The 27,313-nt window shown below is 42.3% G+C and overlaps 52 non-coding genes across 52 annotated transcripts; all 52 read right to left on the bottom strand.

Moving 5' to 3' along the window:
• Positions 1-131: 131 nt before the first annotated feature.
• LOC131958790 (5S ribosomal RNA) lies at positions 132-250 on the bottom strand. The gene has a single exon (XR_009389288.1). It is a non-coding gene; the product is annotated as a 5S ribosomal RNA (ribosomal RNA).
• A 361-nt stretch (positions 251-611) lies between these two features.
• On the bottom strand, positions 612-730 carry LOC131958789 (5S ribosomal RNA). The gene has a single exon (XR_009389287.1). It is a non-coding gene; the product is annotated as a 5S ribosomal RNA (ribosomal RNA).
• Positions 731-3,535: 2,805 nt separating this feature from the next.
• On the bottom strand, positions 3,536-3,654 carry LOC131958804 (5S ribosomal RNA). Its single transcript, XR_009389301.1, has one exon. It is a non-coding gene; the product is annotated as a 5S ribosomal RNA (ribosomal RNA).
• A 361-nt stretch (positions 3,655-4,015) lies between these two features.
• Positions 4,016-4,134, bottom strand: LOC131958788 (5S ribosomal RNA). The gene has a single exon (XR_009389286.1). It is a non-coding gene; the product is annotated as a 5S ribosomal RNA (ribosomal RNA).
• Positions 4,135-4,495: 361 nt separating this feature from the next.
• On the bottom strand, positions 4,496-4,614 carry LOC131958786 (5S ribosomal RNA). Its single transcript, XR_009389285.1, has one exon. It is a non-coding gene; the product is annotated as a 5S ribosomal RNA (ribosomal RNA).
• A 361-nt stretch (positions 4,615-4,975) lies between these two features.
• Positions 4,976-5,094, bottom strand: LOC131958785 (5S ribosomal RNA). The gene has a single exon (XR_009389284.1). It is a non-coding gene; the product is annotated as a 5S ribosomal RNA (ribosomal RNA).
• Positions 5,095-5,455: 361 nt separating this feature from the next.
• LOC131958784 (5S ribosomal RNA) lies at positions 5,456-5,574 on the bottom strand. The gene has a single exon (XR_009389283.1). It is a non-coding gene; the product is annotated as a 5S ribosomal RNA (ribosomal RNA).
• A 361-nt stretch (positions 5,575-5,935) lies between these two features.
• Positions 5,936-6,054, bottom strand: LOC131958783 (5S ribosomal RNA). The gene has a single exon (XR_009389282.1). It is a non-coding gene; the product is annotated as a 5S ribosomal RNA (ribosomal RNA).
• A 361-nt stretch (positions 6,055-6,415) lies between these two features.
• LOC131958782 (5S ribosomal RNA) lies at positions 6,416-6,534 on the bottom strand. The gene has a single exon (XR_009389281.1). It is a non-coding gene; the product is annotated as a 5S ribosomal RNA (ribosomal RNA).
• A 361-nt stretch (positions 6,535-6,895) lies between these two features.
• LOC131958764 (5S ribosomal RNA) lies at positions 6,896-7,014 on the bottom strand. Its single transcript, XR_009389263.1, has one exon. It is a non-coding gene; the product is annotated as a 5S ribosomal RNA (ribosomal RNA).
• Positions 7,015-7,375: 361 nt separating this feature from the next.
• Positions 7,376-7,494, bottom strand: LOC131958780 (5S ribosomal RNA). The gene has a single exon (XR_009389279.1). It is a non-coding gene; the product is annotated as a 5S ribosomal RNA (ribosomal RNA).
• A 361-nt stretch (positions 7,495-7,855) lies between these two features.
• Positions 7,856-7,974, bottom strand: LOC131958779 (5S ribosomal RNA). Its single transcript, XR_009389278.1, has one exon. It is a non-coding gene; the product is annotated as a 5S ribosomal RNA (ribosomal RNA).
• A 361-nt stretch (positions 7,975-8,335) lies between these two features.
• Positions 8,336-8,454, bottom strand: LOC131958807 (5S ribosomal RNA). Its single transcript, XR_009389304.1, has one exon. It is a non-coding gene; the product is annotated as a 5S ribosomal RNA (ribosomal RNA).
• Positions 8,455-8,815: 361 nt separating this feature from the next.
• On the bottom strand, positions 8,816-8,934 carry LOC131958778 (5S ribosomal RNA). The gene has a single exon (XR_009389277.1). It is a non-coding gene; the product is annotated as a 5S ribosomal RNA (ribosomal RNA).
• Positions 8,935-9,295: 361 nt separating this feature from the next.
• On the bottom strand, positions 9,296-9,414 carry LOC131958777 (5S ribosomal RNA). Its single transcript, XR_009389276.1, has one exon. It is a non-coding gene; the product is annotated as a 5S ribosomal RNA (ribosomal RNA).
• Positions 9,415-9,775: 361 nt separating this feature from the next.
• Positions 9,776-9,894, bottom strand: LOC131958802 (5S ribosomal RNA). The gene has a single exon (XR_009389300.1). It is a non-coding gene; the product is annotated as a 5S ribosomal RNA (ribosomal RNA).
• Positions 9,895-10,255: 361 nt separating this feature from the next.
• LOC131958776 (5S ribosomal RNA) lies at positions 10,256-10,374 on the bottom strand. Its single transcript, XR_009389275.1, has one exon. It is a non-coding gene; the product is annotated as a 5S ribosomal RNA (ribosomal RNA).
• Positions 10,375-10,735: 361 nt separating this feature from the next.
• LOC131958775 (5S ribosomal RNA) lies at positions 10,736-10,854 on the bottom strand. Its single transcript, XR_009389274.1, has one exon. It is a non-coding gene; the product is annotated as a 5S ribosomal RNA (ribosomal RNA).
• A 361-nt stretch (positions 10,855-11,215) lies between these two features.
• On the bottom strand, positions 11,216-11,334 carry LOC131958774 (5S ribosomal RNA). Its single transcript, XR_009389273.1, has one exon. It is a non-coding gene; the product is annotated as a 5S ribosomal RNA (ribosomal RNA).
• A 361-nt stretch (positions 11,335-11,695) lies between these two features.
• On the bottom strand, positions 11,696-11,814 carry LOC131958773 (5S ribosomal RNA). Its single transcript, XR_009389272.1, has one exon. It is a non-coding gene; the product is annotated as a 5S ribosomal RNA (ribosomal RNA).
• A 361-nt stretch (positions 11,815-12,175) lies between these two features.
• Positions 12,176-12,294, bottom strand: LOC131958772 (5S ribosomal RNA). The gene has a single exon (XR_009389271.1). It is a non-coding gene; the product is annotated as a 5S ribosomal RNA (ribosomal RNA).
• Positions 12,295-12,655: 361 nt separating this feature from the next.
• LOC131958771 (5S ribosomal RNA) lies at positions 12,656-12,774 on the bottom strand. Its single transcript, XR_009389270.1, has one exon. It is a non-coding gene; the product is annotated as a 5S ribosomal RNA (ribosomal RNA).
• Positions 12,775-13,135: 361 nt separating this feature from the next.
• LOC131958808 (5S ribosomal RNA) lies at positions 13,136-13,254 on the bottom strand. The gene has a single exon (XR_009389305.1). It is a non-coding gene; the product is annotated as a 5S ribosomal RNA (ribosomal RNA).
• Positions 13,255-13,615: 361 nt separating this feature from the next.
• Positions 13,616-13,734, bottom strand: LOC131958769 (5S ribosomal RNA). Its single transcript, XR_009389268.1, has one exon. It is a non-coding gene; the product is annotated as a 5S ribosomal RNA (ribosomal RNA).
• A 361-nt stretch (positions 13,735-14,095) lies between these two features.
• On the bottom strand, positions 14,096-14,214 carry LOC131958768 (5S ribosomal RNA). Its single transcript, XR_009389267.1, has one exon. It is a non-coding gene; the product is annotated as a 5S ribosomal RNA (ribosomal RNA).
• Positions 14,215-14,575: 361 nt separating this feature from the next.
• On the bottom strand, positions 14,576-14,694 carry LOC131958767 (5S ribosomal RNA). Its single transcript, XR_009389266.1, has one exon. It is a non-coding gene; the product is annotated as a 5S ribosomal RNA (ribosomal RNA).
• A 361-nt stretch (positions 14,695-15,055) lies between these two features.
• LOC131958766 (5S ribosomal RNA) lies at positions 15,056-15,174 on the bottom strand. Its single transcript, XR_009389265.1, has one exon. It is a non-coding gene; the product is annotated as a 5S ribosomal RNA (ribosomal RNA).
• A 361-nt stretch (positions 15,175-15,535) lies between these two features.
• Positions 15,536-15,654, bottom strand: LOC131958765 (5S ribosomal RNA). The gene has a single exon (XR_009389264.1). It is a non-coding gene; the product is annotated as a 5S ribosomal RNA (ribosomal RNA).
• A 361-nt stretch (positions 15,655-16,015) lies between these two features.
• LOC131958872 (5S ribosomal RNA) lies at positions 16,016-16,134 on the bottom strand. Its single transcript, XR_009389358.1, has one exon. It is a non-coding gene; the product is annotated as a 5S ribosomal RNA (ribosomal RNA).
• Positions 16,135-16,495: 361 nt separating this feature from the next.
• On the bottom strand, positions 16,496-16,614 carry LOC131958871 (5S ribosomal RNA). Its single transcript, XR_009389357.1, has one exon. It is a non-coding gene; the product is annotated as a 5S ribosomal RNA (ribosomal RNA).
• A 361-nt stretch (positions 16,615-16,975) lies between these two features.
• LOC131958870 (5S ribosomal RNA) lies at positions 16,976-17,094 on the bottom strand. Its single transcript, XR_009389356.1, has one exon. It is a non-coding gene; the product is annotated as a 5S ribosomal RNA (ribosomal RNA).
• Positions 17,095-17,455: 361 nt separating this feature from the next.
• Positions 17,456-17,574, bottom strand: LOC131958869 (5S ribosomal RNA). The gene has a single exon (XR_009389355.1). It is a non-coding gene; the product is annotated as a 5S ribosomal RNA (ribosomal RNA).
• A 361-nt stretch (positions 17,575-17,935) lies between these two features.
• Positions 17,936-18,054, bottom strand: LOC131958866 (5S ribosomal RNA). The gene has a single exon (XR_009389354.1). It is a non-coding gene; the product is annotated as a 5S ribosomal RNA (ribosomal RNA).
• Positions 18,055-18,415: 361 nt separating this feature from the next.
• Positions 18,416-18,534, bottom strand: LOC131958864 (5S ribosomal RNA). The gene has a single exon (XR_009389352.1). It is a non-coding gene; the product is annotated as a 5S ribosomal RNA (ribosomal RNA).
• Positions 18,535-18,895: 361 nt separating this feature from the next.
• LOC131958863 (5S ribosomal RNA) lies at positions 18,896-19,014 on the bottom strand. Its single transcript, XR_009389351.1, has one exon. It is a non-coding gene; the product is annotated as a 5S ribosomal RNA (ribosomal RNA).
• Positions 19,015-19,375: 361 nt separating this feature from the next.
• LOC131958862 (5S ribosomal RNA) lies at positions 19,376-19,494 on the bottom strand. Its single transcript, XR_009389350.1, has one exon. It is a non-coding gene; the product is annotated as a 5S ribosomal RNA (ribosomal RNA).
• A 361-nt stretch (positions 19,495-19,855) lies between these two features.
• LOC131958861 (5S ribosomal RNA) lies at positions 19,856-19,974 on the bottom strand. The gene has a single exon (XR_009389349.1). It is a non-coding gene; the product is annotated as a 5S ribosomal RNA (ribosomal RNA).
• A 361-nt stretch (positions 19,975-20,335) lies between these two features.
• LOC131958860 (5S ribosomal RNA) lies at positions 20,336-20,454 on the bottom strand. The gene has a single exon (XR_009389348.1). It is a non-coding gene; the product is annotated as a 5S ribosomal RNA (ribosomal RNA).
• Positions 20,455-20,815: 361 nt separating this feature from the next.
• Positions 20,816-20,934, bottom strand: LOC131958859 (5S ribosomal RNA). The gene has a single exon (XR_009389347.1). It is a non-coding gene; the product is annotated as a 5S ribosomal RNA (ribosomal RNA).
• Positions 20,935-21,295: 361 nt separating this feature from the next.
• LOC131958858 (5S ribosomal RNA) lies at positions 21,296-21,414 on the bottom strand. The gene has a single exon (XR_009389346.1). It is a non-coding gene; the product is annotated as a 5S ribosomal RNA (ribosomal RNA).
• A 361-nt stretch (positions 21,415-21,775) lies between these two features.
• Positions 21,776-21,894, bottom strand: LOC131958857 (5S ribosomal RNA). Its single transcript, XR_009389345.1, has one exon. It is a non-coding gene; the product is annotated as a 5S ribosomal RNA (ribosomal RNA).
• Positions 21,895-22,255: 361 nt separating this feature from the next.
• Positions 22,256-22,374, bottom strand: LOC131958856 (5S ribosomal RNA). Its single transcript, XR_009389344.1, has one exon. It is a non-coding gene; the product is annotated as a 5S ribosomal RNA (ribosomal RNA).
• A 361-nt stretch (positions 22,375-22,735) lies between these two features.
• Positions 22,736-22,854, bottom strand: LOC131958855 (5S ribosomal RNA). Its single transcript, XR_009389343.1, has one exon. It is a non-coding gene; the product is annotated as a 5S ribosomal RNA (ribosomal RNA).
• A 361-nt stretch (positions 22,855-23,215) lies between these two features.
• Positions 23,216-23,334, bottom strand: LOC131958853 (5S ribosomal RNA). Its single transcript, XR_009389341.1, has one exon. It is a non-coding gene; the product is annotated as a 5S ribosomal RNA (ribosomal RNA).
• Positions 23,335-23,695: 361 nt separating this feature from the next.
• LOC131958852 (5S ribosomal RNA) lies at positions 23,696-23,814 on the bottom strand. The gene has a single exon (XR_009389340.1). It is a non-coding gene; the product is annotated as a 5S ribosomal RNA (ribosomal RNA).
• Positions 23,815-24,175: 361 nt separating this feature from the next.
• LOC131958850 (5S ribosomal RNA) lies at positions 24,176-24,294 on the bottom strand. Its single transcript, XR_009389339.1, has one exon. It is a non-coding gene; the product is annotated as a 5S ribosomal RNA (ribosomal RNA).
• Positions 24,295-24,655: 361 nt separating this feature from the next.
• Positions 24,656-24,774, bottom strand: LOC131958849 (5S ribosomal RNA). Its single transcript, XR_009389338.1, has one exon. It is a non-coding gene; the product is annotated as a 5S ribosomal RNA (ribosomal RNA).
• Positions 24,775-25,135: 361 nt separating this feature from the next.
• Positions 25,136-25,254, bottom strand: LOC131958848 (5S ribosomal RNA). Its single transcript, XR_009389337.1, has one exon. It is a non-coding gene; the product is annotated as a 5S ribosomal RNA (ribosomal RNA).
• A 361-nt stretch (positions 25,255-25,615) lies between these two features.
• On the bottom strand, positions 25,616-25,734 carry LOC131958847 (5S ribosomal RNA). The gene has a single exon (XR_009389336.1). It is a non-coding gene; the product is annotated as a 5S ribosomal RNA (ribosomal RNA).
• Positions 25,735-26,095: 361 nt separating this feature from the next.
• On the bottom strand, positions 26,096-26,214 carry LOC131958846 (5S ribosomal RNA). Its single transcript, XR_009389335.1, has one exon. It is a non-coding gene; the product is annotated as a 5S ribosomal RNA (ribosomal RNA).
• Positions 26,215-26,575: 361 nt separating this feature from the next.
• On the bottom strand, positions 26,576-26,694 carry LOC131958845 (5S ribosomal RNA). Its single transcript, XR_009389334.1, has one exon. It is a non-coding gene; the product is annotated as a 5S ribosomal RNA (ribosomal RNA).
• Positions 26,695-27,055: 361 nt separating this feature from the next.
• On the bottom strand, positions 27,056-27,174 carry LOC131958844 (5S ribosomal RNA). Its single transcript, XR_009389333.1, has one exon. It is a non-coding gene; the product is annotated as a 5S ribosomal RNA (ribosomal RNA).
• Positions 27,175-27,313: the final 139 nt, after the last annotated feature.

The raw sequence follows: 27,313 nt of genomic DNA, 5'->3' as shown, positions 1-27,313 counted from the left end.
GCTGTTTATGGTGCTTAATGACTTTAATCATCATCATGCACATCTTAAACAAAAGTGCACTGCTCTTTCATTCAAAAGAGCAGTGGTATTGCACATTGTTGTTATTTGCTGTTGAAAAGAGAGAACGAAAAAGCTTACAGCACCGGGTATTCCCAGGCGGTCTCCCATCCAAGTACTGACCCGGCCCGACCCTGCTTAGCTTCCGAGATCGGACGAGATCGGGCGTATTCAGGCTGGTATGGCCGTAAGCGAAAATTGAACGTGCGCACAGGCCTTTTATAGTTGTCAAATGCAACTACTGACACTAGTTATACTGGGGTAACTGCCATTGTAGGGTTAAATCCAACACAGTTTGAGCTCATTTCCTGATTTAGAGACCTTTTACGTCCTGCAGCAAAACTTCAAGGTGAAAGTCTCTTATCTACTTGAAAGTCACGTCTGACCTTAGTGTCAAAGTGCTTTTTTAGCTCTAATTTTTCAGCTGTTTATGGTGCTTAATGACTTTAATCATCATCATGCACATCTTAAACAAAAGTGCACTGCTCTTTCATTCAAAAGAGCAGTGGTATTGCACATTGTTGTTATTTGCTGTTGAAAAGAGAGAACGAAAAAGCTTACAGCACCGGGTATTCCCAGGCGGTCTCCCATCCAAGTACTGACCCGGCCCGACCCTGCTTAGCTTCCGAGATCGGACGAGATCGGGCGTATTCAGGCTGGTATGGCCGTAAGCGAAAATTGAACGTGCGCACAGGCCTTTTATAGTTGTCAAATGCAACTACTGACACTAGTTATACTGGGGTAACTGCCATTGTAGGGTTAAATCCAACACAGTTTGAGCTCATTTCCTGATTTAGAGACCTTTTACGTCCTGCAGCAAAACTTCAAGGTGAAAGTCTCTTATCTACTTGAAAGTCACGTCTGACCTTAGTGTCAAAGTGCTTTTTTAGCTCTAATTTTTCAGCTGTTTATGGGTCAATGACGTGACGCCCACATTTTTTGTCCGACTGTATTTTTTACAGTTAAAAAAAGGTTTAAACTCGTAAAAAGAAACCACAGGTATGCAGTATATCTCCCACATATAAACCTACTTTAACCTTTCAAAAACAGTTAGTTGTTGGCAATTTTTGCGCTCTTTAAAGTGTCAAAATATCATGTGGTGCGACTGTCCGGCCTTAATTTTTGTTTCGAAAACGTCTATAAAATTACCCTAAATCTGTTCAAATATATTTTCTTTCCCATTTGGCATGATTTTCAAAGTGTTTTTTGGTCCTGTGCAAATTTTCAAGGCATTTGTAGTTATAGTTCCATTATAACATATGAGCAAACTTTGTCCGAGGATGTCCATTTTATGAAATATCATGTGGTGCGACCATCAAGAAATTACCACTTTGGGACGTTAACTTTGAAATCCAGACCAAGACAGGAAGTTGCATCATCCAACAGTTTGCCAAGAACCCTTGGAGACAGCAAGCAGGTTTGTTAATCTTTCTCAAATTTGATAAAACATATCGCTTTTAACGGTTGGTATGTAGTTGCCATATCTGGATGTCATGTGGTATGACCTCAAAAAAATTATGAATATTAAGCTATTTCTACAAATATATATTTTGATTAGAAAATTTAAACTTGCCTTTTGTGTAAAGCTAGCTTGTTTTGTTAAGGATGCTAATTATTTGCCTGTAAATGTTGACTGAACATGAAAATATCATTTGGTGCGACCAGGTATCATGTGGTGCGACCATTGTAGAGTGTTTTTGATAATAGATATATGTCCTAGATAGGCAGTTATTGTGCTTTTATATTTAATTTAAGACTAACATACAAAAAATACTTTATGTTAACATTTTTTTGAATAGTTTTTTGTACAATTTGAGTATTGTTTTCTCAGTATTTCAGAAATGAAATTTAACATTTAGTTTTTTGTACAATATCATGACAAAAATGTAAAAAAGGATGGAGCATGCAATTTCACTGTGGTAATTATGTATGCATTAGTAATTTGTCATTTATTTACTGTTTTAATCTATTTTACCAGATGCCACTTTCAAGCAAAACAAAAACCGCTCGCCATAGGCAGCGTGTTAATGCTGACCCTGTGGTAAGAGAGGAGTACCTTGCTAGAAGAAAAGAAAGCTATCAGAGAAGAAAACAACAGGGAAAGATTCTACATGTCAAGTCAGATGATCTGCCACAGAGAGAGAAAACTTAACAAAGAGAGAAATGGAGGGCTGCATCTTGTGCTTACAGAGAAAGGAATGAATGCCTGGGCTAAAAACTGCCTGCAGTTAACAATATACCCCCCACTTTGACATATGCATTAAAATACCCAGAAGTCATGTTATGATTTTCAAGTTTGATGAAATCATTATGCATCATCACAAACTGTTTTAATAGAAGCACACATTTGTGGCTTTGTGAATGATTACAAGGTTCTGATGAAAATAGTATGATAAACATAATTGACTCATTCTTTTGTCAAGTTACTACAGTTACTGTATGTTTGATGGATTTATAAAAAAATTAAAATGGTTATGAAGTCTTTGTTTAAAACACATCCAATTTTTGTGCACTTGTGTTTGAGATTGTTTTACTTTTAAAAATGTTATTAAAAAAACATTTCAGGACACCAAGGCAGTGTGGTGCACATTCAGATCTTTATTGTAAAGTATGAAATGTTTGTTCAAAACAAAGTGCGTTTATGTTTGAGATTTTTCATGTTTCTGAAAATGTAATTAAATTGTTTTATTTGTATTGTTATTATTGTAATTTCATAATTATCAGATGTAATTCTGTTTTGTATTAAAAGTATTGTTTATTGACCTGTTTATTGACCTATATTTATTATATAATATCTTCATGTCATTTGGTGCGACCACTCATCATGTGGTGCGACCAATAAAAGCAGCAACTGTGTTGAATTCAAAATGTAATATCTAGTTTCTGTAGCTGGAATATTAATCACTTATACAGTATACTTAGGTGACTGGTAGATTTTATTTTTTTAAATCAGTGTAATGAAATTTAGAAGAACTATAGTTGTGTCAGCACAATGAAAAACGGGACTGTAACATTATGGAACAAAAATATGAAATCATTATTGACAAAATATAAAAAGAAATTGAAATACTTGTTTCTAAACATTTTAAATAACTGAGAACTTGTAAAAAAAAAGTTAAGCACATTATGGAAAATAACTAATTTTAAGATAAATCGCGGTCGCACCACATGATGTTTTTTAAGGCGATGGCCGATTCATATAGGTGAAAAAAACACTAAAAACGCTTCATTTCATTTTTTATTTTAATTTCTGTGTGCACAACATTCAGAATGTTTGAACAATTGCAATAGATATGCTATTTTTTTGTGTTTTAAATTTGGCCTGTTGAAAATCCTTATACGTCATTGACCCTTATGGTGCTTAATGACTTTAATCATCATCATGCACATCTTAAACAAAAGTGCACTGCTCTTTCATTCAAAAGAGCAGTGGTATTGCACATTGTTGTTATTTGCTGTTGAAAAGAGAGAACGAAAAAGCTTACAGCGCCGGGTATTCCCAGGCGGTCTCCCATCCAAGTACTGACCCGGCCCGACCCTGCTTAGCTTCCGAGATCGGACGAGATCGGGCGTATTCAGGCTGGTATGGCCGTAAGCGAAAATTGAACGTGCGCACAGGCCTTTTATAGTTGTCAAATGCAACTACTGACACTAGTTATACTGGGGTAACTGCCATTGTAGGGTTAAATCCAACACAGTTTGAGCTCATTTCCTGATTTAGAGACCTTTTACGTCCTGCAGCAAAACTTCAAGGTGAAAGTCTCTTATCTACTTGAAAGTCACGTCTGACCTTAGTGTCAAAGTGCTTTTTTAGCTCTAATTTTTCAGCTGTTTATGGTGCTTAATGACTTTAATCATCATCATGCACATCTTAAACAAAAGTGCACTGCTCTTTCATTCAAAAGAGCAGTAGTATTGCACATTGTTGTTATTTGCTGTTGAAAAGAGAGAACGAAAAAGCTTACAGCACCGGGTATTCCCAGGCGGTCTCCCATCCAAGTACTGACCCGGCCCGACCCTGCTTAGCTTCCGAGATCGGACGAGATCGGGCGTATTCAGGCTGGTATGGCCGTAAGCGAAAATTGAACGTGCGCACAGGCCTTTTATAGTTGTCAAATGCAACTACTGACACTAGTTATACTGGGGTAACTGCCATTGTAGGGTTAAATCCAACACAGTTTGAGCTCATTTCCTGATTTAGAGACCTTTTACGTCCTGCAGCAAAACTTCAAGGTGAAAGTCTCTTATCTACTTGAAAGTCACGTCTGACCTTAGTGTCAAAGTGCTTTTTTAGCTCTAATTTTTCAGCTGTTTATGGTGCTTAATGACTTTAATCATCATCATGCACATCTTAAACAAAAGTGCACTGCTCTTTCATTCAAAAGAGCAGTGGTATTGCACATTGTTGTTATTTGCTGTTGAAAAGAGAGAACGAAAAAGCTTACAGCACCGGGTATTCCCAGGCGGTCTCCCATCCAAGTACTGACCCGGCCCGACCCTGCTTAGCTTCCGAGATCGGACGAGATCGGGCGTATTCAGGCTGGTATGGCCGTAAGCGAAAATTGAACGTGCGCACAGGCCTTTTATAGTTGTCAAATGCAACTACTGACACTAGTTATACTGGGGTAACTGCCATTGTAGGGTTAAATCCAACACAGTTTGAGCTCATTTCCTGATTTAGAGACCTTTTACGTCCTGCAGCAAAACTTCAAGGTGAAAGTCTCTTATCTACTTGAAAGTCACGTCTGACCTTAGTGTCAAAGTGCTTTTTTAGCTCTAATTTTTCAGCTGTTTATGGTGCTTAATGACTTTAATCATCATCATGCACATCTTAAACAAAAGTGCACTGCTCTTTCATTCAAAAGAGCAGTGGTATTGCACATTGTTGTTATTTGCTGTTGAAAAGAGAGAACGAAAAAGCTTACAGCACCGGGTATTCCCAGGCGGTCTCCCATCCAAGTACTGACCCGGCCCGACCCTGCTTAGCTTCCGAGATCGGACGAGATCGGGCGTATTCAGGCTGGTATGGCCGTAAGCGAAAATTGAACGTGCGCACAGGCCTTTTATAGTTGTCAAATGCAACTACTGACACTAGTTATACTGGGGTAACTGCCATTGTAGGGTTAAATCCAACACAGTTTGAGCTCATTTCCTGATTTAGAGACCTTTTACGTCCTGCAGCAAAACTTCAAGGTGAAAGTCTCTTATCTACTTGAAAGTCACGTCTGACCTTAGTGTCAAAGTGCTTTTTTAGCTCTAATTTTTCAGCTGTTTATGGTGCTTAATGACTTTAATCATCATCATGCACATCTTAAACAAAAGTGCACTGCTCTTTCATTCAAAAGAGCAGTGGTATTGCACATTGTTGTTATTTGCTGGTGAAAAGAGAGAACGAAAAAGCTTACAGCACCGGGTATTCCCAGGCGGTCTCCCATCCAAGTACTGACCCGGCCCGACCCTGCTTAGCTTCCGAGATCGGACGAGATCGGGCGTATTCAGGCTGGTATGGCCGTAAGCGAAAATTGAACGTGCGCACAGGCCTTTTATAGTTGTCAAATGCAACTACTGACACTAGTTATACTGGGGTAACTGCCATTGTAGGGTTAAATCCAACACAGTTTGAGCTCATTTCCTGATTTAGAGACCTTTTACGTCCTGCAGCAAAACTTCAAGGTGAAAGTCTCTTATCTACTTGAAAGTCACGTCTGACCTTAGTGTCAAAGTGCTTTTTTAGCTCTAATTTTTCAGCTGTTTATGGTGCTTAATGACTTTAATCATCATCATGCACATCTTAAACAAAAGTGCACTGCTCTTTCATTCAAAAGAGCAGTGGTATTGCACATTGTTGTTATTTGCTGTTGAAAAGAGAGAACGAAAAAGCTTACAGCACCGGGTATTCCCAGGCGGTCTCCCATCCAAGTACTGACCCGGCCCGACCCTGCTTAGCTTCCGAGATCGGACGAGATCGGGCGTATTCAGGCTGGTATGGCCGTAAGCGAAAATTGAACGTGCGCACAGGCCTTTTATAGTTGTCAAATGCAACTACTGACACTAGTTATACTGGGGTAACTGCCATTGTAGGGTTAAATCCAACACAGTTTGAGCTCATTTCCTGATTTAGAGACCTTTTACGTCCTGCAGCAAAACTTCAAGGTGAAAGTCTCTTATCTACTTGAAAGTCACGTCTGACCTTAGTGTCAAAGTGCTTTTTTAGCTCTAATTTTTCAGCTGTTTATGGTGCTTAATGACTTTAATCATCATCATGCACATCTTAAACAAAAGTGCACTGCTCTTTCATTCAAAAGAGCAGTGGTATTGCACATTGTTGTTATTTGCTGTTGAAAAGAGAGAACGAAAAAGCTTACAGCACCGGGTATTCCCAGGCGGTCTCCCATCCAAGTACTGACCCGGCCCGACCCTGCTTAGCTTCCGAGATCGGACGAGATCGGGCGTATTCAGGCTGGTATGGCCGTAAGCGAAAATTGAACGTGCGCACAGGCCTTTTATAGTTGTCAAATGCAACTACTGACACTAGTTATACTGGGGTAACTGCCATTGTAGGGTTAAATCCAACACAGTTTGAGCTCATTTCCTGATTTAGAGACCTTTTACGTCCTGCAGCAAAACTTCAAGGTGAAAGTCTCTTATCTACTTGAAAGTCACGTCTGACCTTAGTGTCAAAGTGCTTTTTTAGCTCTAATTTTTCAGCTGTTTATGGTGCTTAATGACTTTAATCATCATCATGCACATCTTAAACAAAAGTGCACTGCTCTTTCATTCAAAAGAGCAGTGGTATTGCACATTGTTGTTATTTGCTGGTGAAAAGAGAGAACGAAAAAGCTTACAGCACCGGGTATTCCCAGGCGGTCTCCCATCCAAGTACTGACCCGGCCCGACCCTGCTTAGCTTCCGAGATCGGATGAGATCGGGCGTATTCAGGCTGGTATGGCCGTAAGCGAAAATTGAACGTGCGCACAGGCCTTTTATAGTTGTCAAATGCAACTACTGACACTAGTTATACTGGGGTAACTGCCATTGTAGGGTTAAATCCAACACAGTTTGAGCTCATTTCCTGATTTAGAGACCTTTTACGTCCTGCAGCAAAACTTCAAGGTGAAAGTCTCTTATCTACTTGAAAGTCACGTCTGACCTTAGTGTCAAAGTGCTTTTTTAGCTCTAATTTTTCAGCTGTTTATGGTGCTTAATGACTTTAATCATCATCATGCACATCTTAAACAAAAGTGCACTGCTCTTTCATTCAAAAGAGCAGTGGTATTGCACATTGTTGTTATTTGCTGTTGAAAAGAGAGAACGAAAAAGCTTACAGCACCGGGTATTCCCAGGCGGTCTCCCATCCAAGTACTGACCCGGCCCGACCCTGCTTAGCTTCCGAGATCGGACGAGATCGGGCGTATTCAGGCTGGTATGGCCGTAAGCGAAAATTGAACGTGCGCACAGGCCTTTTATAGTTGTCAAATGCAACTACTGACACTAGTTATACTGGGGTAACTGCCATTGTAGGGTTAAATCCAACACAGTTTGAGCTCATTTCCTGATTTAGAGACCTTTTACGTCCTGCAGCAAAACTTCAAGGTGAAAGTCTCTTATCTACTTGAAAGTCACGTCTGACCTTAGTGTCAAAGTGCTTTTTTAGCTCTAATTTTTCAGCTGTTTATGGTGCTTAATGACTTTAATCATCATCATGCACATCTTAAACAAAAGTGCACTGCTCTTTCATTCAAAAGAGCAGTGGTATTGCACATTGTTGTTATTTGCTGTTGAAAAGAGAGAACGAAAAAGCTTACAGCACCGGGTATTCCCAGGCGGTCTCCCATCCAAGTACTGACCCGGCCCGACCCTGCTTAGCTTCCGAGATCGGACGAGATCGGGCGTATTCAGGCTGGTATGGCCGTAAGCGAAAATTGAACGTGCGCACAGGCCTTTTATAGTTGTCAAATGCAACTACTGACACTAGTTATACTGGGGTAACTGCCATTGTAGGGTTAAATCCAACACAGTTTGAGCTCATTTCCTGATTTAGAGACCTTTTACGTCCTGCAGCAAAACTTCAAGGTGAAAGTCTCTTATCTACTTGAAAGTCACGTCTGACCTTAGTGTCAAAGTGCTTTTTTAGCTCTAATTTTTCAGCTGTTTATGGTGCTTAATGACTTTAATCATCATCATGCACATCTTAAACAAAAGTGCACTGCTCTTTCATTCAAAAGAGCAGTGGTATTGCACATTGTTGTTATTTGCTGTTGAAAAGAGAGAACGAAAAAGCTTACAGCACCGGGTATTGCCAGGCGGTCTCCCATCCAAGTACTGACCCGGCCCGACCCTGCTTAGCTTCCGAGATCGGACGAGATCGGGCGTATTCAGGCTGGTATGGCCGTAAGCGAAAATTGAACGTGCGCACAGGCCTTTTATAGTTGTCAAATGCAACTACTGACACTAGTTATACTGGGGTAACTGCCATTGTAGGGTTAAATCCAACACAGTTTGAGCTCATTTCCTGATTTAGAGACCTTTTACGTCCTGCAGCAAAACTTCAAGGTGAAAGTCTCTTATCTACTTGAAAGTCACGTCTGACCTTAGTGTCAAAGTGCTTTTTTAGCTCTAATTTTTCAGCTGTTTATGGTGCTTAATGACTTTAATCATCATCATGCACATCTTAAACAAAAGTGCACTGCTCTTTCATTCAAAAGAGCAGTGGTATTGCACATTGTTGTTATTTGCTGGTGAAAAGAGAGAACGAAAAAGCTTACAGCACCGGGTATTCCCAGGCGGTCTCCCATCCAAGTACTGACCCGGCCCGACCCTGCTTAGCTTCCGAGATCGGACGAGATCGGGCGTATTCAGGCTGGTATGGCCGTAAGCGAAAATTGAACGTGCGCACAGGCCTTTTATAGTTGTCAAATGCAACTACTGACACTAGTTATACTGGGGTAACTGCCATTGTAGGGTTAAATCCAACACAGTTTGAGCTCATTTCCTGATTTAGAGACCTTTTACGTCCTGCAGCAAAACTTCAAGGTGAAAGTCTCTTATCTACTTGAAAGTCACGTCTGACCTTAGTGTCAAAGTGCTTTTTTAGCTCTAATTTTTCAGCTGTTTATGGTGCTTAATGACTTTAATCATCATCATGCACATCTTAAACAAAAGTGCACTGCTCTTTCATTCAAAAGAGCAGTGGTATTGCACATTGTTGTTATTTGCTGTTGAAAAGAGAGAACGAAAAAGCTTACAGCACCGGGTATTCCCAGGCGGTCTCCCATCCAAGTACTGACCCGGCCCGACCCTGCTTAGCTTCCGAGATCGGACGAGATCGGGCGTATTCAGGCTGGTATGGCCGTAAGCGAAAATTGAACGTGCGCACAGGCCTTTTATAGTTGTCAAATGCAACTACTGACACTAGTTATACTGGGGTAACTGCCATTGTAGGGTTAAATCCAACACAGTTTGAGCTCATTTCCTGATTTAGAGACCTTTTACGTCCTGCAGCAAAACTTCAAGGTGAAAGTCTCTTATCTACTTGAAAGTCACGTCTGACCTTAGTGTCAAAGTGCTTTTTTAGCTCTAATTTTTCAGCTGTTTATGGTGCTTAATGACTTTAATCATCATCATGCACATCTTAAACAAAAGTGCACTGCTCTTTCATTCAAAAGAGCAGTGGTATTGCACATTGTTGTTATTTGCTGTTGAAAAGAGAGAACGAAAAAGCTTACAGCACCGGGTATTCCCAGGCGGTCTCCCATCCAAGTACTGACCCGGCCCGACCCTGCTTAGCTACCGAGATCGGACGAGATCGGGCGTATTCAGGCTGGTATGGCCGTAAGCGAAAATTGAACGTGCGCACAGGCCTTTTATAGTTGTCAAATGCAACTACTGACACTAGTTATACTGGGGTAACTGCCATTGTAGGGTTAAATCCAACACAGTTTGAGCTCATTTCCTGATTTAGAGACCTTTTACGTCCTGCAGCAAAACTTCAAGGTGAAAGTCTCTTATCTACTTGAAAGTCACGTCTGACCTTAGTGTCAAAGTGCTTTTTTAGCTCTAATTTTTCAGCTTTTTATGGTGCTTAATGACTTTAATCATCATCATGCACATCTTAAACAAAAGTGCACTGCTCTTTCATTCAAAAGAGCAGTGGTATTGCACATTGTTGTTATTTGCTGGTGAAAAGAGAGAACGAAAAAGCTTACAGCACCGGGTATTCCCAGGCGGTCTCCCATCCAAGTACTGACCCGGCCCGACCCTGCTTAGCTTCCGAGATCGGACGAGATCGGGCGTATTCAGGCTGGTATGGCCGTAAGCGAAAATTGAACGTGCGCACAGGCCTTTTATAGTTGTCAAATGCAACTACTGACACTAGTTATACTGGGGTAACTGCCATTGTAGGGTTAAATCCAACACAGTTTGAGCTCATTTCCTGATTTAGAGACCTTTTACGTCCTGCAGCAAAACTTCAAGGTGAAAGTCTCTTATCTACTTGAAAGTCACGTCTGACCTTAGTGTCAAAGTGCTTTTTTAGCTCTAATTTTTCAGCTGTTTATGGTGCTTAATGACTTTAATCATCATCATGCACATCTTAAACAAAAGTGCACTGCTCTTTCATTCAAAAGAGCAGTGGTATTGCACATTGTTGTTATTTGCTGTTGAAAAGAGAGAACGAAAAAGCTTACAGCACCGGGTATTCCCAGGCGGTCTCCCATCCAAGTACTGACCCGGCCCGACCCTGCTTAGCTTCCGAGATCGGACGAGATCGGGCGTATTCAGGCTGGTATGGCCGTAAGCGAAAATTGAACGTGCGCACAGGCCTTTTATAGTTGTCAAATGCAACTACTGACACTAGTTATACTGGGGTAACTGCCATTGTAGGGTTAAATCCAACACAGTTTGAGCTCATTTCCTGATTTAGAGACCTTTTACGTCCTGCAGCAAAACTTCAAGGTGAAAGTCTCTTATCTACTTGAAAGTCACGTCTGACCTTAGTGTCAAAGTGCTTTTTTAGCTCTAATTTTTCAGCTGTTTATGGTGCTTAATGACTTTAATCATCATCATGCACATCTTAAACAAAAGTGCACTGCTCTTTCATTCAAAAGAGCAGTGGTATTGCACATTGTTGTTATTTGCTGTTGAAAAGAGAGAATGAAAAAGCTTACAGCACCGGGTATTCCCAGGCGGTCTCCCATCCAAGTACTGACCCGGCCCGACCCTGCTTAGCTTCCGAGATCGGACGAGATCGGGCGTATTCAGGCTGGTATGGCCGTAAGCGAAAATTGAACGTGCGCACAGGCCTTTTATAGTTGTCAAATGCAACTACTGACACTAGTTATACTGGGGTAACTGCCATTGTAGGGTTAAATCCAACACAGTTTGAGCTCATTTCCTGATTTAGAGACCTTTTACGTCCTGCAGCAAAACTTCAAGGTGAAAGTCTCTTATCTACTTGAAAGTCACGTCTGACCTTAGTGTCAAAGTGCTTTTTTAGCTCTAATTTTTCAGCTGTTTATGGTGCTTAATGACTTTAATCATCATCATGCACATCTTAAACAAAAGTGCACTGCTCTTTCATTCAAAAGAGCAGTGGTATTGCACATTGTTGTTATTTGCTGTTGAAAAGAGAGAACGAAAAAGCTTACAGCACCGGGTATTCCCAGGCGGTCTCCCATCCAAGTACTGACCCGGCCCGACCCTGCTTAGCTTCCGAGATCGGACGAGATCGGGCGTATTCAGGCTGGTATGGCCGTAAGCGAAAATTGAACGTGCGCACAGGCCTTTTATAGTTGTCAAATGCAACTACTGACACTAGTTATACTGGGGTAACTGCCATTGTAGGGTTAAATCCAACACAGTTTGAGCTCATTTCCTGATTTAGAGACCTTTTACGTCCTGCAGCAAAACTTCAAGGTGAAAGTCTCTTATCTACTTGAAAGTCACGTCTGACCTTAGTGTCAAAGTGCTTTTTTAGCTCTAATTTTTCAGCTGTTTATGGTGCTTAATGACTTTAATCATCATCATGCACATCTTAAACAAAAGTGCACTGCTCTTTCATTCAAAAGAGCAGTGGTATTGCACATTGTTGTTATTTGCTGGTGAAAAGAGAGAACGAAAAAGCTTACAGCACCGGGTATTCCCAGGCGGTCTCCCATCCAAGTACTGACCCGGCCCGACCCTGCTTAGCTTCCGAGATCGGACGAGATCGGGCGTATTCAGGCTGGTATGGCCGTAAGCGAAAATTGAACGTGCGCACAGGCCTTTTATAGTTGTCAAATGCAACTACTGACACTAGTTATACTGGGGTAACTGCCATTGTAGGGTTAAATCCAACACAGTTTGAGCTCATTTCCTGATTTAGAGACCTTTTACGTCCTGCAGCAAAACTTCAAGGTGAAAGTCTCTTATCTACTTGAAAGTCACGTCTGACCTTAGTGTCAAAGTGCTTTTTTAGCTCTAATTTTTCAGCTGTTTATGGTGCTTAATGACTTTAATCATCATCATGCACATCTTAAACAAAAGTGCACTGCTCTTTCATTCAAAAGAGCAGTGGTATTGCACATTGTTGTTATTTGCTGGTGAAAAGAGAGAACGAAAAAGCTTACAGCACCGGGTATTCCCAGGCGGTCTCCCATCCAAGTACTGACCCGGCCCGACCCTGCTTAGCTTCCGAGATCGGACGAGATCGGGCGTATTCAGGCTGGTATGGCCGTAAGCGAAAATTGAACGTGCGCACAGGCCTTTTATAGTTGTCAAATGCAACTACTGACACTAGTTATACTGGGGTAACTGCCATTGTAGGGTTAAATCCAACACAGTTTGAGCTCATTTCCTGATTTAGAGACCTTTTACGTCCTGCAGCAAAACTTCAAGGTGAAAGTCTCTTATCTACTTGAAAGTCACGTCTGACCTTAGTGTCAAAGTGCTTTTTTAGCTCTAATTTTTCAGCTGTTTATGGTGCTTAATGACTTTAATCATCATCATGCACATCTTAAACAAAAGTGCACTGCTCTTTCATTCAAAAGAGCAGTGGTATTGCACATTGTTGTTATTTGCTGTTGAAAAGAGAGAACGAAAAAGCTTACAGCACCGGGTCATTCCAGGCGGTCTCCCATCCAAGTACTGACCCGGCCCGACCCTGCTTAGCTTCCGAGATCGGACGAGATCGGGCGTATTCAGGCTGGTATGGCCGTAAGCGAAAATTGAATGTGCGCACAGGCCTTTTATAGTTGTCAAATGCAACTACTGACACTAGTTATACTGGGGTAACTGCCATTGTAGGGTTAAATCCAACACAGTTTGAGCTCATTTCCTGATTTAGAGACCTTTTACGTCCTGCAGCAAAACTTCAAGGTGAAAGTCTCTTATCTACTTGAAAGTCACGTCTGACCTTAGTGTCAAAGTGCTTTTTTAGCTCTAATTTTTCAGCTGTTTATGGTGCTTAATGACTTTAATCATCATCATGCACATCTTAAACAAAAGTGCACTGCTCTTTCATTCAAAAGAGCAGTGGTATTGCACATTGTTGTTATTTGCTGTTGAAAAGAGAGAACGAAAAAGCTTACAGCACCGGGTATTCCCAGGCGGTCTCCCATCCAAGTACTGACCCGGCCCGACCCTGCTTAGCTTCCGAGATCGGACGAGATCGGGCGTATTCAGGCTGGTATGGCCGTAAGCGAAAATTGAACGTGCGCACAGGCCTTTTATAGTTGTCAAATGCAACTACTGACACTAGTTATACTGGGGTAACTGCCATTGTAGGGTTAAATCCAACACAGTTTGAGCTCATTTCCTGATTTAGAGACCTTTTACGTCCTGCAGCAAAACTTCAAGGTGAAAGTCTCTTATCTACTTGAAAGTCACGTCTGACCTTAGTGTCAAAGTGCTTTTTTAGCTCTAATTTTTCAGCTGTTTATGGTGCTTAATGACTTTAATCATCATCATGCACATCTTAAACAAAAGTGCACTGCTCTTTCATTCAAAAGAGCAGTGGTATTGCACATTGTTGTTATTTGCTGGTGAAAAGAGAGAACGAAAAAGCTTACAGCACCGGGTATTCCCAGGCGGTCTCCCATCCAAGTACTGACCCGGCCCGACCCTGCTTAGCTTCCGAGATCGGACGAGATCGGGCGTATTCAGGCTGGTATGGCCGTAAGCGAAAATTGAACGTGCGCACAGGCCTTTTATAGTTGTCAAATGCAACTACTGACACTAGTTATACTGGGGTAACTGCCATTGTAGGGTTAAATCCAACACAGTTTGAGCTCATTTCCTGATTTAGAGACCTTTTACGTCCTGCAGCAAAACTTCAAGGTGAAAGTCTCTTATCTACTTGAAAGTCACGTCTGACCTTAGTGTCAAAGTGCTTTTTTAGCTCTAATTTTTCAGCTGTTTATGGTGCTTAATGACTTTAATCATCATCATGCACATCTTAAACAAAAGTGCACTGCTCTTTCATTCAAAAGAGCAGTGGTATTGCACATTGTTGTTATTTGCTGGTGAAAAGAGAGAACGAAAAAGCTTACAGCACCGGGTATTCCCAGGCGGTCTCCCATCCAAGTACTGACCCGGCCCGACCCTGCTTAGCTTCCGAGATCGGACGAGATCGGGCGTATTCAGGCTGGTATGGCCGTAAGCGAAAATTGAACGTGCGCACAGGCCTTTTATAGTTGTCAAATGCAACTACTGACACTAGTTATACTGGGGTAACTGCCATTGTAGGGTTAAATCCAACACAGTTTGAGCTCATTTCCTGATTTAGAGACCTTTTACGTCCTGCAGCAAAACTTCAAGGTGAAAGTCTCTTATCTACTTGAAAGTCACGTCTGACCTTAGTGTCAAAGTGCTTTTTTAGCTCTAATTTTTCAGCTGTTTATGGTGCTTAATGACTTTAATCATCATCATGCACATCTTAAACAAAAGTGCACTGCTCTTTCATTCAAAAGAGCAGTGGTATTGCACATTGTTGTTATTTGCTGGTGAAAAGAGAGAACGAAAAAGCTTACAGCACCGGGTATTCCCAGGCGGTCTCCCATCCAAGTACTGACCCGGCCCGACCCTGCTTAGCTTCCGAGATCGGACGAGATCGGGCGTATTCAGGCTGGTATGGCCGTAAGCGAAAATTGAACGTGCGCACAGGCCTTTTATAGTTGTCAAATGCAACTACTGACACTAGTTATACTGGGGTAACTGCCATTGTAGGGTTAAATCCAACACAGTTTGAGCTCATTTCCTGATTTAGAGACCTTTTACGTCCTGCAGCAAAACTTCAAGGTGAAAGTCTCTTATCTACTTGAAAGTCACGTCTGACCTTAGTGTCAAAGTGCTTTTTTAGCTCTAATTTTTCAGCTGTTTATGGTGCTTAATGACTTTAATCATCATCATGCACATCTTAAACAAAAGTGCACTGCTCTTTCATTCAAAAGAGCAGTGGTATTGCACATTGTTGTTATTTGCTGTTGAAAAGAGAGAACGAAAAAGCTTACAGCACCGGGTATTCCCAGGCGGTCTCCCATCCAAGTACTGACCCGGCCCGACCCTGCTTAGCTTCCGAGATCGGACGAGATCGGGCGTATTCAGGCTGGTATGGCCGTAAGCGAAAATTGAATGTGCGCACAGGCCTTTTATAGTTGTCAAATGCAACTACTGACACTAGTTATACTGGGGTAACTGCCATTGTAGGGTTAAATCCAACACAGTTTGAGCTCATTTCCTGATTTAGAGACCTTTTACGTCCTGCAGCAAAACTTCAAGGTGAAAGTCTCTTATCTACTTGAAAGTCACGTCTGACCTTAGTGTCAAAGTGCTTTTTTAGCTCTAATTTTTCAGCTGTTTATGGTGCTTAATGACTTTAATCATCATCATGCACATCTTAAACAAAAGTGCACTGCTCTTTCATTCAAAAGAGCAGTGGTATTGCACATTGTTGTTATTTGCTGGTGAAAAGAGAGAACGAAAAAGCTTACAGCACCGGGTATTCCCAGGCGGTCTCCCATCCAAGTACTGACCCGGCCCGACCCTGCTTAGCTTCCGAGATCGGACGAGATCGGGCGTATTCAGGCTGGTATGGCCGTAAGCGAAAATTGAACGTGCGCACAGGCCTTTTATAGTTGTCAAATGCAACTACTGACACTAGTTATACTGGGGTAACTGCCATTGTAGGGTTAAATCCAACACAGTTTGAGCTCATTTCCTGATTTAGAGACCTTTTACGTCCTGCAGCAAAACTTCAAGGTGAAAGTCTCTTATCTACTTGAAAGTCACGTCTGACCTTAGTGTCAAAGTGCTTTTTTAGCTCTAATTTTTCAGCTGTTTATGGTGCTTAATGACTTTAATCATCATCATGCACATCTTAAACAAAAGTGCACTGCTCTTTCATTCAAAAGAGCAGTGGTATTGCACATTGTTGTTATTTGCTGGTGAAAAGAGAGAACGAAAAAGCTTACAGCACCGGGTATTCCCAGGCGGTCTCCCATCCAAGTACTGACCCGGCCCGACCCTGCTTAGCTTCCGAGATCGGACGAGATCGGGCGTATTCAGGCTGGTATGGCCGTAAGCGAAAATTGAACGTGCGCACAGGCCTTTTATAGTTGTCAAATGCAACTACTGACACTAGTTATACTGGGGTAACTGCCATTGTAGGGTTAAATCCAACACAGTTTGAGCTCATTTCCTGATTTAGAGACCTTTTACGTCCTGCAGCAAAACTTCAAGGTGAAAGTCTCTTATCTACTTGAAAGTCACGTCTGACCTTAGTGTCAAAGTGCTTTTTTAGCTCTAATTTTTCAGCTGTTTATGGTGCTTAATGACTTTAATCATCATCATGCACATCTTAAACAAAAGTGCACTGCTCTTTCATTCAAAAGAGCAGTGGTATTGCACATTGTTGTTATTTGCTGTTGAAAAGAGAGAACGAAAAAGCTTACAGCACCGGGTATTCCCAGGCGGTCTCCCATCCAAGTACTGACCCGGCCCGACCCTGCTTAGCTTCCGAGATCGGACGAGATCGGGCGTATTCAGGCTGGTATGGCCGTAAGCGAAAATTGAACGTGCGCACAGGCCTTTTATAGTTGTCAAATGCAACTACTGACACTAGTTATACTGGGGTAACTGCCATTGTAGGGTTAAATCCAACACAGTTTGAGCTCATTTCCTGATTTAGAGACCTTTTACGTCCTGCAGCAAAACTTCAAGGTGAAAGTCTCTTATCTACTTGAAAGTCACGTCTGACCTTAGTGTCAAAGTGCTTTTTTAGCTCTAATTTTTCAGCTGTTTATGGTGCTTAATGACTTTAATCATCATCATGCACATCTTAAACAAAAGTGCACTGCTCTTTCATTCAAAAGAGCAGTGGTATTGCACATTGTTGTTATTTGCTGTTGAAAAGAGAGAACGAAAAAGCTTACAGCACCGGGTATTCCCAGGCGGTCTCCCATCCAAGTACTGACCCGGCCCGACCCTGCTTAGCTTCCGAGATCGGACGAGATCGGGCGTATTCAGGCTGGTATGGCCGTAAGCGAAAATTGAACGTGCGCACAGGCCTTTTATAGTTGTCAAATGCAACTACTGACACTAGTTATACTGGGGTAACTGCCATTGTAGGGTTAAATCCAACACAGTTTGAGCTCATTTCCTGATTTAGAGACCTTTTACGTCCTGCAGCAAAACTTCAAGGTGAAAGTCTCTTATCTACTTGAAAGTCACGTCTGACCTTAGTGTCAAAGTGCTTTTTTAGCTCTAATTTTTCAGCTGTTTATGGTGCTTAATGACTTTAATCATCATCATGCACATCTTAAACAAAAGTGCACTGCTCTTTCATTCAAAAGAGCAGTGGTATTGCACATTGTTGTTATTTGCTGGTGAAAAGAGAGAACGAAAAAGCTTACAGCACCGGGTATTCCCAGGCGGTCTCCCATCCAAGTACTGACCCGGCCCGACCCTGCTTAGCTTCCGAGATCGGACGAGATCGGGCGTATTCAGGCTGGTATGGCCGTAAGCGAAAATTGAACGTGCGCACAGGCCTTTTATAGTTGTCAAATGCAACTACTGACACTAGTTATACTGGGGTAACTGCCATTGTAGGGTTAAATCCAACACAGTTTGAGCTCATTTCCTGATTTAGAGACCTTTTACGTCCTGCAGCAAAACTTCAAGGTGAAAGTCTCTTATCTACTTGAAAGTCACGTCTGACCTTAGTGTCAAAGTGCTTTTTTAGCTCTAATTTTTCAGCTGTTTATGGTGCTTAATGACTTTAATCATCATCATGCACATCTTAAACAAAAGTGCACTGCTCTTTCATTCAAAAGAGCAGTGGTATTGCACATTGTTGTTATTTGCTGGTGAAAAGAGAGAACGAAAAAGCTTACAGCACCGGGTATTCCCAGGCGGTCTCCCATCCAAGTACTGACCCGGCCCGACCCTGCTTAGCTTCCGAGATCGGACGAGATCGGGCGTATTCAGGCTGGTATGGCCGTAAGCGAAAATTGAACGTGCGCACAGGCCTTTTATAGTTGTCAAATGCAACTACTGACACTAGTTATACTGGGGTAACTGCCATTGTAGGGTTAAATCCAACACAGTTTGAGCTCATTTCCTGATTTAGAGACCTTTTACGTCCTGCAGCAAAACTTCAAGGTGAAAGTCTCTTATCTACTTGAAAGTCACGTCTGACCTTAGTGTCAAAGTGCTTTTTTAGCTCTAATTTTTCAGCTGTTTATGGTGCTTAATGACTTTAATCATCATCATGCACATCTTAAACAAAAGTGCACTGCTCTTTCATTCAAAAGAGCAGTGGTATTGCACATTGTTGTTATTTGCTGTTGAAAAGAGAGAACGAAAAAGCTTACAGCACCGGGTATTCCCAGGCGGTCTCCCATCCAAGTACTGACCCGGCCCGACCCTGCTTAGCTTCCGAGATCGGACGAGATCGGGCGTATTCAGGCTGGTATGGCCGTAAGCGAAAATTGAACGTGCGCACAGGCCTTTTATAGTTGTCAAATGCAACTACTGACACTAGTTATACTGGGGTAACTGCCATTGTAGGGTTAAATCCAACACAGTTTGAGCTCATTTCCTGATTTAGAGACCTTTTACGTCCTGCAGCAAAACTTCAAGGTGAAAGTCTCTTATCTACTTGAAAGTCACGTCTGACCTTAGTGTCAAAGTGCTTTTTTAGCTCTAATTTTTCAGCTGTTTATGGTGCTTAATGACTTTAATCATCATCATGCACATCTTAAACAAAAGTGCACTGCTCTTTCATTCAAAAGAGCAGTGGTATTGCACATTGTTGTTATTTGCTGTTGAAAAGAGAGAACGAAAAAGCTTACAGCACCGGGTATTCCCAGGCGGTCTCCCATCCAAGTACTGACCCGGCCCGACCCTGCTTAGCTTCCGAGATCGGACGAGATCGGGCGTATTCAGGCTGGTATGGCCGTAAGCGAAAATTGAACGTGCGCACAGGCCTTTTATAGTTGTCAAATGCAACTACTGACACTAGTTATACTGGGGTAACTGCCATTGTAGGGTTAAATCCAACACAGTTTGAGCTCATTTCCTGATTTAGAGACCTTTTACGTCCTGCAGCAAAACTTCAAGGTGAAAGTCTCTTATCTACTTGAAAGTCACGTCTGACCTTAGTGTCAAAGTGCTTTTTTAGCTCTAATTTTTCAGCTGTTTATGGTGCTTAATGACTTTAATCATCATCATGCACATCTTAAACAAAAGTGCACTGCTCTTTCATTCAAAAGAGCAGTGGTATTGCACATTGTTGTTATTTGCTGTTGAAAAGAGAGAACGAAAAAGCTTACAGCACCGGGTATTCCCAGGCGGTCTCCCATCCAAGTACTGACCCGGCCCGACCCTGCTTAGCTTCCGAGATCGGACGAGATCGGGCGTATTCAGGCTGGTATGGCCGTAAGCGAAAATTGAACGTGCGCACAGGCCTTTTATAGTTGTCAAATGCAACTACTGACACTAGTTATACTGGGGTAACTGCCATTGTAGGGTTAAATCCAACACAGTTTGAGCTCATTTCCTGATTTAGAGACCTTTTACGTCCTGCAGCAAAACTTCAAGGTGAAAGTCTCTTATCTACTTGAAAGTCACGTCTGACCTTAGTGTCAAAGTGCTTTTTTAGCTCTAATTTTTCAGCTGTTTATGGTGCTTAATGACTTTAATCATCATCATGCACATCTTAAACAAAAGTGCACTGCTCTTTCATTCAAAAGAGCAGTGGTATTGCACATTGTTGTTATTTGCTGGTGAAAAGAGAGAACGAAAAAGCTTACAGCACCGGGTATTCCCAGGCGGTCTCCCATCCAAGTACTGACCCGGCCCGACCCTGCTTAGCTTCCGAGATCGGACGAGATCGGGCGTATTCAGGCTGGTATGGCCGTAAGCGAAAATTGAACGTGCGCACAGGCCTTTTATAGTTGTCAAATGCAACTACTGACACTAGTTATACTGGGGTAACTGCCATTGTAGGGTTAAATCCAACACAGTTTGAGCTCATTTCCTGATTTAGAGACCTTTTACGTCCTGCAGCAAAACTTCAAGGTGAAAGTCTCTTATCTACTTGAAAGTCACGTCTGACCTTAGTGTCAAAGTGCTTTTTTAGCTCTAATTTTTCAGCTGTTTATGGTGCTTAATGACTTTAATCATCATCATGCACATCTTAAACAAAAGTGCACTGCTCTTTCATTCAAAAGAGCAGTGGTATTGCACATTGTTGTTATTTGCTGTTGAAAAGAGAGAACGAAAAAGCTTACAGCACCGGGTATTCCCAGGCGGTCTCCCATCCAAGTACTGACCCGGCCCGACCCTGCTTAGCTTCCGAGATCGGACGAGATCGGGCGTATTCAGGCTGGTATGGCCGTAAGCGAAAATTGAACGTGCGCACAGGCCTTTTATAGTTGTCAAATGCAACTACTGACACTAGTTATACTGGGGTAACTGCCATTGTAGGGTTAAATCCAACACAGTTTGAGCTCATTTCCTGATTTAGAGACCTTTTACGTCCTGCAGCAAAACTTCAAGGTGAAAGTCTCTTATCTACTTGAAAGTCACGTCTGACCTTAGTGTCAAAGTGCTTTTTTAGCTCTAATTTTTCAGCTGTTTATGGTGCTTAATGACTTTAATCATCATCATGCACATCTTAAACAAAAGTGCACTGCTCTTTCATTCAAAAGAGCAGTGGTATTGCACATTGTTGTTATTTGCTGGTGAAAAGAGAGAACGAAAAAGCTTACAGCACCGGGTATTCCCAGGCGGTCTCCCATCCAAGTACTGACCCGGCCCGACCCTGCTTAGCTTCCGAGATCGGACGAGATCGGGCGTATTCAGGCTGGTATGGCCGTAAGCGAAAATTGAACGTGCGCACAGGCCTTTTATAGTTGTCAAATGCAACTACTGACACTAGTTATACTGGGGTAACTGCCATTGTAGGGTTAAATCCAACACAGTTTGAGCTCATTTCCTGATTTAGAGACCTTTTACGTCCTGCAGCAAAACTTCAAGGTGAAAGTCTCTTATCTACTTGAAAGTCACGTCTGACCTTAGTGTCAAAGTGCTTTTTTAGCTCTAATTTTTCAGCTGTTTATGGTGCTTAATGACTTTAATCATCATCATGCACATCTTAAACAAAAGTGCACTGCTCTTTCATTCAAAAGAGCAGTGGTATTGCACATTGTTGTTATTTGCTGTTGAAAAGAGAGAACGAAAAAGCTTACAGCACCGGGTATTCCCAGGCGGTCTCCCATCCAAGTACTGACCCGGCCCGACCCTGCTTAGCTTCCGAGATCGGACGAGATCGGGCGTATTCAGGCTGGTATGGCCGTAAGCGAAAATTGAACGTGCGCACAGGCCTTTTATAGTTGTCAAATGCAACTACTGACACTAGTTATACTGGGGTAACTGCCATTGTAGGGTTAAATCCAACACAGTTTGAGCTCATTTCCTGATTTAGAGACCTTTTACGTCCTGCAGCAAAACTTCAAGGTGAAAGTCTCTTATCTACTTGAAAGTCACGTCTGACCTTAGTGTCAAAGTGCTTTTTTAGCTCTAATTTTTCAGCTGTTTATGGTGCTTAATGACTTTAATCATCATCATGCACATCTTAAACAAAAGTGCACTGCTCTTTCATTCAAAAGAGCAGTGGTATTGCACATTGTTGTTATTTGCTGTTGAAAAGAGAGAACGAAAAAGCTTACAGCACCGGGTATTCCCAGGCGGTCTCCCATCCAAGTACTGACCCGGCCCGACCCTGCTTAGCTTCCGAGATCGGACGAGATCGGGCGTATTCAGGCTGGTATGGCCGTAAGCGAAAATTGAACGTGCGCACAGGCCTTTTATAGTTGTCAAATGCAACTACTGACACTAGTTATACTGGGGTAACTGCCATTGTAGGGTTAAATCCAACACAGTTTGAGCTCATTTCCTGATTTAGAGACCTTTTACGTCCTGCAGCAAAACTTCAAGGTGAAAGTCTCTTATCTACTTGAAAGTCACGTCTGACCTTAGTGTCAAAGTGCTTTTTTAGCTCTAATTTTTCAGCTGTTTATGGTGCTTAATGACTTTAATCATCATCATGCACATCTTAAACAAAAGTGCACTGCTCTTTCATTCAAAAGAGCAGTAGTATTGCACATTGTTGTTATTTGCTGTTGAAAAGAGAGAACGAAAAAGCTTACAGCACCGGGTATTCCCAGGCGGTCTCCCATCCAAGTACTGACCCGGCCCGACCCTGCTTAGCTTCCGAGATCGGACGAGATCGGGCGTATTCAGGCTGGTATGGCCGTAAGCGAAAATTGAACGTGCGCACAGGCCTTTTATAGTTGTCAAATGCAACTACTGACACTAGTTATACTGGGGTAACTGCCATTGTAGGGTTAAATCCAACACAGTTTGAGCTCATTTCCTGATTTAGAGACCTTTTACGTCCTGCAGCAAAACTTCAAGGTGAAAGTCTCTTATCTACTTGAAAGTCACGTCTGACCTTAGTGTCAAAGTGCTTTTTTAGCTCTAATTTTTCAGCTGTTTATGGTGCTTAATGACTTTAATCATCATCATGCACATCTTAAACAAAAGTGCACTGCTCTTTCATTCAAAAGAGCAGTGGTATTGCACATTGTTGTTATTTGCTGGTGAAAAGAGAGAACGAAAAAGCTTACAGCACCGGGTATTCCCAGGCGGTCTCCCATCCAAGTACTGACCCGGCCCGACCCTGCTTAGCTTCCGAGATCGGACGAGATCGGGCGTATTCAGGCTGGTATGGCCGTAAGCGAAAATTGAACGTGCGCACAGGCCTTTTATAGTTGTCAAATGCAACTACTGACACTAGTTATACTGGGGTAACTGCCATTGTAGGGTTAAATCCAACACAGTTTGAGCTCATTTCCTGATTTAGAGACCTTTTACGTCCTGCAGCAAAACTTCAAGGTGAAAGTCTCTTATCTACTTGAAAGTCACGTCTGACCTTAGTGTCAAAGTGCTTTTTTAGCTCTAATTTTTCAGCTGTTTATGGTGCTTAATGACTTTAATCATCATCATGCACATCTTAAACAAAAGTGCACTGCTCTTTCATTCAAAAGAGCAGTGGTATTGCACATTGTTGTTATTTGCTGGTGAAAAGAGAGAACGAAAAAGCTTACAGCACCGGGTATTCCCAGGCGGTCTCCCATCCAAGTACTGACCCGGCCCGACCCTGCTTAGCTTCCGAGATCGGACGAGATCGGGCGTATTCAGGCTGGTATGGCCGTAAGCGAAAATTGAACGTGCGCACAGGCCTTTTATAGTTGTCAAATGCAACTACTGACACTAGTTATACTGGGGTAACTGCCATTGTAGGGTTAAATCCAACACAGTTTGAGCTCATTTCCTGATTTAGAGACCTTTTACGTCCTGCAGCAAAACTTCAAGGTGAAAGTCTCTTATCTACTTGAAAGTCACGTCTGACCTTAGTGTCAAAGTGCTTTTTTAGCTCTAATTTTTCAGCTGTTTATGGTGCTTAATGACTTTAATCATCATCATGCACATCTTAAACAAAAGTGCACTGCTCTTTCATTCAAAAGAGCAGTGGTATTGCACATTGTTGTTATTTGCTGTTGAAAAGAGAGAACGAAAAAGCTTACAGCACCGGGTATTCCCAGGCGGTCTCCCATCCAAGTACTGACCCGGCCCGACCCTGCTTAGCTTCCGAGATCGGACGAGATCGGGCGTATTCAGGCTGGTATGGCCGTAAGCGAAAATTGAACGTGCGCACAGGCCTTTTATAGTTGTCAAATGCAACTACTGACACTAGTTATACTGGGGTAACTGCCATTGTAGGGTTAAATCCAACACAGTTTGAGCTCATTTCCTGATTTAGAGACCTTTTACGTCCTGCAGCAAAACTTCAAGGTGAAAGTCTCTTATCTACTTGAAAGTCACGTCTGACCTTAGTGTCAAAGTGCTTTTTTAGCTCTAATTTTTCAGCTGTTTATGGTGCTTAATGACTTTAATCATCATCATGCACATCTTAAACAAAAGTGCACTGCTCTTTCATTCAAAAGAGCAGTGGTATTGCACATTGTTGTTATTTGCTGTTGAAAAGAGAGAATGAAAAAGCTTACAGCACCGGGTATTCCCAGGCGGTCTCCCATCCAAGTACTGACCCGGCCCGACCCTGCTTAGCTTCCGAGATCGGACGAGATCGGGCGTATTCAGGCTGGTATGGCCGTAAGCGAAAATTGAACGTGCGCACAGGCCTTTTATAGTTGTCAAATGCAACTACTGACACTAGTTATACTGGGGTAACTGCCATTGTAGGGTTAAATCCAACACAGTTTGAGCTCATTTCCTGATTTAGAGACCTTTTACGTCCTGCAGCAAAACTTCAAGGTGAAAGTCTCTTATCTACTTGAAAGTCACGTCTGACCTTAGTGTCAAAGTGCTTTTTTAGCTCTAATTTTTCAGCTGTTTATGGTGCTTAATGACTTTAATCATCATCATGCACATCTTAAACAAAAGTGCACTGCTCTTTCATTCAAAAGAGCAGTGGTATTGCACATTGTTGTTATTTGCTGGTGAAAAGAGAGAACGAAAAAGCTTACAGCACCGGGTATTCCCAGGCGGTCTCCCATCCAAGTACTGACCCGGCCCGACCCTGCTTAGCTTCCGAGATCGGACGAGATCGGGCGTATTCAGGCTGGTATGGCCGTAAGCGAAAATTGAACGTGCGCACAGGCCTTTTATAGTTGTCAAATGCAACTACTGACACTAGTTATACTGGGGTAACTGCCATTGTAGGGTTAAATCCAACACAGTTTGAGCTCATTTCCTTATTTAGAGACCTTTTACGTCCTGCAGCAAAACTTCAAGGTGAAAGTCTCTTATCTACTTGAAAGTCACGTCTGACCTTAGTGTCAAAGTGCTTTTTTAGCTCTAATTTTTCAGCTGTTTATGGTGCTTAATGACTTTAATCATCATCATGCACATCTTAAACAAAAGTGCACTGCTCTTTCATTCAAAAGAGCAGTGGTATTGCACATTGTTGTTATTTGCTGTTGAAAAGAGAGAATGAAAAAGCTTACAGCACCGGGTATTCCCAGGCGGTCTCCCATCCAAGTACTGACCCGGCCCGACCCTGCTTAGCTTCCGAGATCGGACGAGATCGGGCGTATTCAGGCTGGTATGGCCGTAAGCGAAAATTGAACGTGCGCACAGGCCTTTTATAGTTGTCAAATGCAACTACTGACACTAGTTATACTGGGGTAACTGCCATTGTAGGGTTAAATCCAACACAGTTTGAGCTCATTTCCTGATTTAGAGACCTTTTACGTCCTGCAGCAAAACTTCAAGGTGAAAGTCTCTTATCTACTTGAAAGTCACGTCTGACCTTAGTGTCAAAGTGCTTTTTTAGCTCTAATTTTTCAGCTGTTTATGGTGCTTAATGACTTTAATCATCATCATGCACATCTTAAACAAAAGTGCACTGCTCTTTCATTCAAAAGAGCAGTGGTATTGCACATTGTTGTTATTTGCTGGTGAAAAGAGAGAACGAAAAAGCTTACAGCACCGGGTATTCCCAGGCGGTCTCCCATCCAAGTACTGACCCGGCCCGACCCTGCTTAGCTTCCGAGATCGGACGAGATCGGGCGTATTCAGGCTGGTATGGCCGTAAGCGAAAATTGAACGTGCGCACAGGCCTTTTATAGTTGTCAAATGCAACTACTGACACTAGTTATACTGGGGTAACTGCCATTGTAGGGTTAAATCCAACACAGTTTGAGCTCATTTCCTGATTTAGAGACCTTTTACGTCCTGCAGCAAAACTTCAAGGTGAAAGTCTCTTATCTACTTGAAAGTCACGTCTGACCTTAGTGTCAAAGTGCTTTTTTAGCTCTAATTTTTCAGCTGTTTATGGTGCTTAATGACTTTAATCATCATCATGCACATCTTAAACAAAAGTGCACTGCTCTTTCATTCAAAAGAGCAGTGGTATTGCACATTGTTGTTATTTGCTGTTGAAAAGAGAGAACGAAAAAGCTTACAGCACCGGGTATTCCCAGGCGGTCTCCCATCCAAGTACTGACCCGGCCCGACCCTGCTTAGCTTCCGAGATCGGACGAGATCGGGCGTATTCAGGCTGGTATGGCCGTAAGCGAAAATTGAACGTGCGCACAGGCCTTTTATAGTTGTCAAATGCAACTACTGACACTAGTTATACTGGGGTAACTGCCATTGTCGGGTTAAATCCAACACAGTTTGAGCTCATTTCCTGATTTAGAGACCTTTTACGTCCTGCAGCAAAACTTCAAGGTGAAAGTCTCTTATCTACTTGAAAGTCACGTCTGACCTTAGTGTCAAAGTGCTTTTTTAGCTCTAATTTTTCAGCTGTTTATGGTGCTTAATGACTTTAATCATCATCATGCACATCTTAAACAAAAGTGCACTGCTCTTTCATTCAAAAGAGCAGTGGTATTGCACATTGTTGTTATTTGCTGTTGAAAAGAGAGAACGAAAAAGCTTACAGCACCGGGTATTCCCAGGCGGTCTCCCATCCAAGTACTGACCCGGCCCGACCCTGCTTAGCTTCCGAGATCGGACGAGATCGGGCGTATTCAGGCTGGTATGGCCGTAAGCGAAAATTGAACGTGCGCACAGGCCTTTTATAGTTGTCAAATGCAACTACTGACACTAGTTATACTGGGGTAACTGCCATTGTAGGGTTAAATCCAACACAGTTTGAGCTCATTTCCTGATTTAGAGACCTTTTACATCC

This window comes from Centropristis striata, chromosome 20 (genome assembly GCF_030273125.1).
Source record: "Centropristis striata isolate RG_2023a ecotype Rhode Island chromosome 20, C.striata_1.0, whole genome shotgun sequence".
Taxonomy (NCBI): Eukaryota; Metazoa; Chordata; class Actinopteri; order Perciformes; family Serranidae; genus Centropristis; species Centropristis striata.
Note: the sequence above shows the minus strand (reverse complement) of the source record. Positions and strands in the feature narration are given on the sequence as shown.